General features: G+C 40.9%; 1 long non-coding RNA gene across 1 annotated transcript; it reads left to right on the top strand.

The window, feature by feature from the left end:
* The first annotated feature begins 988 nt into the window (after nucleotides 1-988).
* Nucleotides 989-5,520, top strand: LOC133281923 (uncharacterized). The gene is made up of 2 exons (XR_009747599.1): nucleotides 989-1,372; nucleotides 4,991-5,520. It is a non-coding gene; the product is annotated as an uncharacterized LOC133281923 (long non-coding RNA).
* The last annotated feature ends 1,611 nt before the right edge of the window (nucleotides 5,521-7,131 follow it).

Raw genomic sequence — 7,131 nt, 5'->3', positions numbered from 1 at the left:
TGTGCCTCAGTGTTGTTTCCCTCTACATTTATTCTCCAAAGTTATATATATTCATAAGGTTGCACAATGCGCCTAAACATATTCATGTCCTATTCCCGCTTCATATTATAATGAGCTAGAAGGTCCTTTGCGCCTGCGCATTGCCCCCTCTGGTCATGGGTGGGGGTCTCAAGATGAAGTAAATGAGTTTTGCTCTTGAACTGTTCACCTTTTAGTCTTCACATATGGCCTTAGGGTTTGGTCAGTGACCCAGCCATAAACGGTCTGCTTCTCCCCCTTATCAGTAGATTCAGGCATCTGCTTTTCCTTATCAATAGCTGCTTATCAGTAGAATCAGGTATCTGCTTTTCCTTGTCAATAGAACCAGGTGTCTACTTTTCCTTGTCAATAGAACCAGGTGTCTGCTTTTCCTTATCAATAGAACCAGGTGTCTGCTTTTCCTTATCAATAGAACCAGGTGTCTTTGTTCTCCTTAGAAGGCATTTACAACAGACAACACTTTTGTTTAAGCAATCGAATTCCTCTAACCCCCATGTACAATCCCCCTGTACCACCCCCCCCCGTACATTATCAACCCTCTGCATCAATCCCCCCCTTTTTCTATAAAGTGAGTAAATTCTTTTACTATTGTAAGAAACTAAGGATAAGGGTATTGTTTATTAAGATTTATGTTAAGCCCAATGTAAAGGTTAGGCAACAAAAGATGTGAAAACTTACTCAAACAATCACCAGACACAGCTTGTGCAAGATAAGATAACCCTAATCGCTTACACAAACTAAACCAAGTACCGCTTAGCAGATGTTGACTAAAGATAACTGTAAGATGTTCCAGGAACTAGCAGAGATAAGACAAACAACTCCATATAAGGACATATGAGTAAAAGGTCAACTATGGAACAAAGGAGGAAAACTTCTTACTTCAGTCTCAAGGATCACCAGGAGGCAGAGGTTGACCCCCTAACAACAGCGGAAGCATGCGCAGAGTACCTCCACTACTTCATGAACACGGAAGTGAGATGTATAAAAAGGGGCTGTTTGAACTGCTCAGCACGGCAGTTGGCGGAGCACAGACTCCCCTGTCGTCCAGCGCTGTTTTTGCTCATATTCTACTTGCTATAATTAATAAAATTTTAATTGGATTATGATCTGTTGTGGTCTCAGTTTATGACAATTTTCTGGTGCCGTGACTCGGATAAGGAACGGTGGGCTTTGGTCCTCCGGGGAGGCGCCCCGCGACATTTCGCGGCCCCGCGACCAACAGCTCACCCCAACCTTACCGACGAACCTAAATTCTAGAATAATGAGCAAAGGAGAAACCGGTAAAATCCCATAAAATTCTGTGCACGGGAGTCCGGACGAAGACGCAGGACGCGTAAGTATATTGAGAAGTTGTTCGCGGGTTTGCCGTTCGGGCGGGATTGGGTTTCCTGGAATATAACGAGTGAGAGGTTCGATATACTGAACCAAGCGAGTGTGGACTCTTAAGTACTGCGTCTCCCATCTCCCGCGAGGGACTGGGCCAGGAACAAGAGGAGCGAGTGAGTGTATGTTTGTGGATATTCCAGAAGATGGGGGCGAAGGGCAGCAATATGCGGAAGTGTGGCTAGAAAGACCGGGAGCTAGACTTTACCCGCTGAATGAAATAAAAAATAAACAAAAGGAAAAGAAGGGACATATAAAGAAGAATTGCAGAGAAAGGATCAGAGATGAGGAAATATTAAAAACGGAATAGGAGAGTCAGGGGCTCTATATCTTAGGGGACCGGAGTCATCATGAGCCCTTGATAAAATTAAAAATAGGTCCCCATAAACAAGAGTTCACCTTTTTAGTAGACACTGGGGCTGAGAAATCAACTATTAAGAAAATACCTGAGGGATATAAAGTTTCCCCTGAAAAAGTACAAGTAATTGGGGAAAAAGGAGAACCCTTTAAAGTAAGCAAAATCAAAAATGTGGTATTCGAAACTGAAAATAAATATGGAATGGGTGAACTCTTGCTCGTCCCTGAAGCAGAATTTAATCTGTTAGGACGAGATTTAATTGTTGAATTGCAATTAGAAATTAAAGTGAAAAATCAAGAGCTGACAGTGTCTGCTTATCCTTTGACCGTGGATGATCAAAAACAAATTAACCCCGATGTCTGGTACACAGGACGGAGAGATTAAAACCAGAAATTGATCGATTGTTAGCACAAGGAATCTTAGAGCCTTGTATGTCACCCTTTAACACCCCCATTTTGCCTGTAAAGAAACCAAATGGGAAATATCAGCTCGTCCATGATTTAAGGGAAATAAACAAAAGAACTATCACCCGGTTCCCTGTAGTAGCAAATCCATACACACTGCTAAGCAAACTAGGACCCCATAACTCCTGGTATAGTGTGGCTGATTTAAAGGATGCCTTTTGGGCCTGTCCACTGGCAGAAGAATGCCGTGATTATTTTGCCTTTGAATGGGAAGACATAGAGACAGGCCTTAGACAGTAACTGAGATGGACCGTGCTTCCCCAAGGGTTCACTGAGTCCCCTAATCTGTTTGGACCGGCCCTGGAAGAGCTCTTAAAAGAATACCAGGTACAAATGGGGAACGTGCTGTTACAGTATGTAGATGATCTGCTCATAGCAGGGAATAATAAGGAGGATGTAAGAAAAGAAAGCATTCGACTTCTAAACTTTCTTGCACAAAAGGGCCTACGGGTATCACAAGAAAAGTTACAATTTGTGGAGAAAAAAGTGAAATATTTGGGACATTATTTGTTTAACGGCCAGAAGATATTGGATCCAGAGCGCATTAAAGGAATTTTGGAATTACCTATGCCTGTCACTAAGAGGCAAATTCGGCAGGCATTAGGACTATTTGGGTATTGTAGGCAATGGATAGAAAACTATAGCTTTAAAGTTAAATTCTTATATGAACAACTGTCTAAAGACAAAATACCCAAGTGGACCCCTCAGGATCAAGAGCAGTTTGTCAGTCTCAAAAGAGAGCTAAGTCAAGCACCGGTTTTAAGCCTACCAGATTTAAAGCGGCCATTCCATTTATTTGTTAACATACATGAAGGAACGGCATTCGGAGTATTAACTCAGGAATGGGCCGGACAGAAGAAACCGGTGGCATACCTATCAAAGCTGTTGGACCCTGTGAGCAGGGCTTGGACGAGTTGTTTACAAATCATTGTTGCTGCTGCCTTATTACTTGAGGAAACAAATCGCATTACCTTTAATGGAGAAGTTGTCTTATATGCGCCTCATAACATCCGGGGAGTGTTACAACAAAAAGCAGAAAAATGGCTTACAGATAGCCGATTATTAAAGTATGAGGGAATACTTATAGAATCCCCTAAACTATCTTTGAAAACTATTGGAGCAGTTAACCCCGCTGAATTTTTATACCCAGGAGAAGGTAATGAACTATTGCACAATTGTTTTCAAACAATTGAACAACAGACACGCATTAGGCCAGATTTAGAAGAAGAAGAACTACAATGTGGAGAAGTATTATTTATAGATGGGTCATCACGAATAGTGGAAGGTAAACGATTGTCCGGATATGCCATCGTTAAGTTGGAAAAAGGAGAATTTAAGACAATAGAATCAGGCCCCCTGAGTGCCAGCTGGTCGGCTCAAGCCTGTGAGCTGTATGCATTGGGGAAGGCATTAGTGTCACTAAAGGGAAAGGATGGAAATATATATACAGACTCACGCTATGCGTTCGGAGTAGTACACACTTTTGGAAAAATATGGGAGGAGAGAGGATTTGTTAACTCACAGGGAAAGGAACTAATACACCCGGAATTAATTCGGCGAGTTCTGGGGGCATTGAAAATGCCGAATAAAATAGCAGTTGTACATATAAAGGGACACCAGCGAGGTACAAGTTATCAAGTTAGGGGAAATAATGCAGCTGATACAGAAGCAAAACGAGTGGCAGGCAATTATAGTATGATTTTGACTATGCAACAAGTACCTGTTAGTAAAAATTTGAGTTTTGAGTCTGCAGAAAAGGAAAAACTAGAACAAATGGGGGCTAAGGAACAAAATGGGAAGTACATATTGCCAGATGGGAGAGAAGTCTTGCCGAAAGGCATAGCACTCGAAATATTTTCAAAAATACACAGTAAAACACACTGGGGAACCCAGGCGTTAGTTGATCATTTCAATCAACAGTTTGCCTGTATAGGCATATATAATATAGCAAAGACAGTCACGGCAGCCTGCGAGACCTGTCAAAAGGTTAATCGAAACAACATGAGACAAAGACCTCTTGGAGGACGTTCCCCAGCGTACAGACCTTTCTCACACATACAAGTAGATTTTACTGAACTACCTATGGCAGGGCGTTATAAATATTTATTAGTTATTGTGGATCATTTAACACATTATGTTGAGGCTTTTCCTACCTCCAGGGCAACTGCTAACCAAGTTACTAAAGTGTTACTTGAACACATTATACCTCGATATGGAGTACCTGAAATAATCGACTCGGACAGAGGAACACACTTTGTGTCAAAAATTGTTAGAGATCTAACAGAAAGCTTGGGTATTAAGTGGGAATACCATACACCATGGCATCCACAAAGTTCAGGAAAAGTTGAAAGGATGAATGGAGAAATCAAAACTATTTTGACAAAATTAATGATAGAAACCAAATTATCATGGATTAAGTGCCTACCCATGGCACTATTAATTCTCAGAACCAGACCCCGAGCAGATGTAGGAATATCAGCGTTTGAAATGGTGTATGGAATGTCTTATAGAATTGAAAGTCCACAAACAAATGTTTTAATTCGAGATCGTGTGATTAATGAATATGTTTCACAATTAGCAGAACATCGTAACAAGCTTTGGGAACATGGACTGATTGTGCAACGACCCCCGCTGGACTTAAAAATTCACAATGTTAAACCTGGGGATTGGATATTGATTAAAGTGTGGAAGGAAGAAACCCTAAAACCCAATTGGGAGGGACCTTATCTTGTTTTGCTTACAACAGAAACAGCTGTCCGGACTGCTGAGCGTGGATGGACTCATGCCAGTCGCATTAAAGGCCCAGTGAGGAGACCCCACTGGAAAGTAATCAGTACTCCAGGTGACCCCAAGATAACTCTGAAAAGATAACGTAATGATAGAGACTTTATTTGATTATTTCACCGCATTATCTTTTGGTATAAAGTGTGTATTGCTGTTTATATTTGCTATAATTATTTCTCTTTTTTTCTATTATATATGGAAGCGTACAAAGTGTGTTGAAGGAAATTGCTAAACTTATGCAACCACACAATAGTGAATATAGAAGATATGCTGATGTAAATAATATATGTACTCTAGATATACGAATTACGTGTAATAATTTGAACTGCAATTGCTATCCATTTGCTTGTTTTAGGTGTAAGGTATGCCAGGATAAATGGTGGACACACTGTGAATATGGATACCCTCCGATAGGAGCTTGCACACAGTGTTGGAAAATCCAAAGAACTCTCACTGAGTGGAAATTAAAACAATTAGAGTCTAAACAAGAAATTATTCGGGAATCCCATGAGTGATGGAAGATTTCTGCCAAAGGAGTAAACCCTCAATATTACTGTTACCACTCCAACGAACCAGTCCCCTTTGTAACTGAAATTTTGGTTATAAAGTGTAGAAGGGAAGTACTAACTGTGCCTTGCTTTGCCCCATTATTTAAAGCGGCTAAGTGGGAAGCCTATGTAAATAGGTAGAAAGCCCGAAACAGCTACTCTCCTGAAGAATTCCCTTGCTGCCAAGAAGATGGTACACCCCGTGGCTCGAAGCAACCGAGTCGACGGGTGAGGCAGAGGAGGAACAAACTGTGGAGAAAAGGGCCAGAACAATGGGACGCAAAAGCATCAATGGCCGAACTTCCCCAGGACTGGTAAAAATATACTTAAAATAGCAAAATTGACACCCTTTTTCCTGGTATACCGTTAGTTTTGTTACTGATAATAACCCAAGTGAATGGAAACCCGCATGAACCATTAAGATGGGAATTAATATCCTGGGAAACATCCAAAGTGATAGCCACCTTCATTGGGGCGGGACAACCTAACTTCCCTGTACAACCTGTATGTAGATTTCTTTCAGCTAATTGTGAAAATGTATCACCATTTTATATGTGTCCCTCTTCTGGACCCGCTTATTGTCACCTCCCTGGACATTATTATTGCGGATACTGGGGATGTGAAACAATTGCTTCTGATTGGTCGGTATCATCTCCAGATAGACATCTGAAGGCAACCTGGGAAAAACTATGCCTATTGTAATTGTGAGGTATTACCTTGTGAGTGTTATGATAAATGTTGGGATTGTGGAAAAAGGTTTACTTGCAGTGCCGAGTATGAAAGTAGCGTCTAATAAACAATAATAGGATAAAAAGAAAAAGGGGGGATTGTAAGAAACTAAGGATAAGGGTATTGTTTATTAAGATTTATGTTAAGCCCAATGTAAAGGTTAGGCAACAAAAGATGTGAAAACTTACTCAAACAATCACCAGACACAGCTTGTGCAAGATAAAATAACCCTAATCGCTTACACAAACTAAACCAAGTACCGCTTAGCAGATGTTGACTAAAGATAACTGTAAGATGTTCCAGGAACTAGCAGAGATAAGACAAACAACTCCATATAAGGACATATGAGTAAAAGGTCAACTATGGAACAAAGGAGGAAAACTTCTTACTTCAGTCTCAAGGATCACCAGGAGGCAGAGGTTGACCCCCTAACAACAGCGGAAGCATGCGCAGAGTACCTCCACTACTTCATGAACACAGAAGTGAGATGTATAAAAAGGGGCTGTTTGAACTGCTCAGCACGGCAGTTGGCGGAGCACAGACTCCCCTGTCGTCCAGCGCTGTTTTTGCTCATATTCTACTTGCTATAATTAATAAAATTTTAATTGGATTATGATCCGTTGTGGTCTCAATTTATGGCAACTATATTATTTATGACAGAGCAATCCATGTTCCTTCTATCGACTTATGAAGTGATTTCGATATACATTGTATTATGCAAGGTGCAATCATTAAAGTGAGTAGTCCTATAGCTAAGATTAAAAGGCCTTGTTTAAGTATTTCCCTGAACCATCCAGTAACTCCTAGGTTATTTAGCCATTCATCC

Source organism: Pezoporus flaviventris, unplaced genomic scaffold (genome assembly GCF_033815535.1).
Source record: "Pezoporus flaviventris isolate CSIRO_AGI_PZ_B2104156 unplaced genomic scaffold, CSIRO_AGI_Pfla_v1 ptg000109l, whole genome shotgun sequence".
Taxonomy (NCBI): domain Eukaryota; kingdom Metazoa; phylum Chordata; class Aves; order Psittaciformes; family Psittacidae; genus Pezoporus; species Pezoporus flaviventris.
This window is presented reverse-complemented; position numbering and strand designations above follow the sequence as displayed.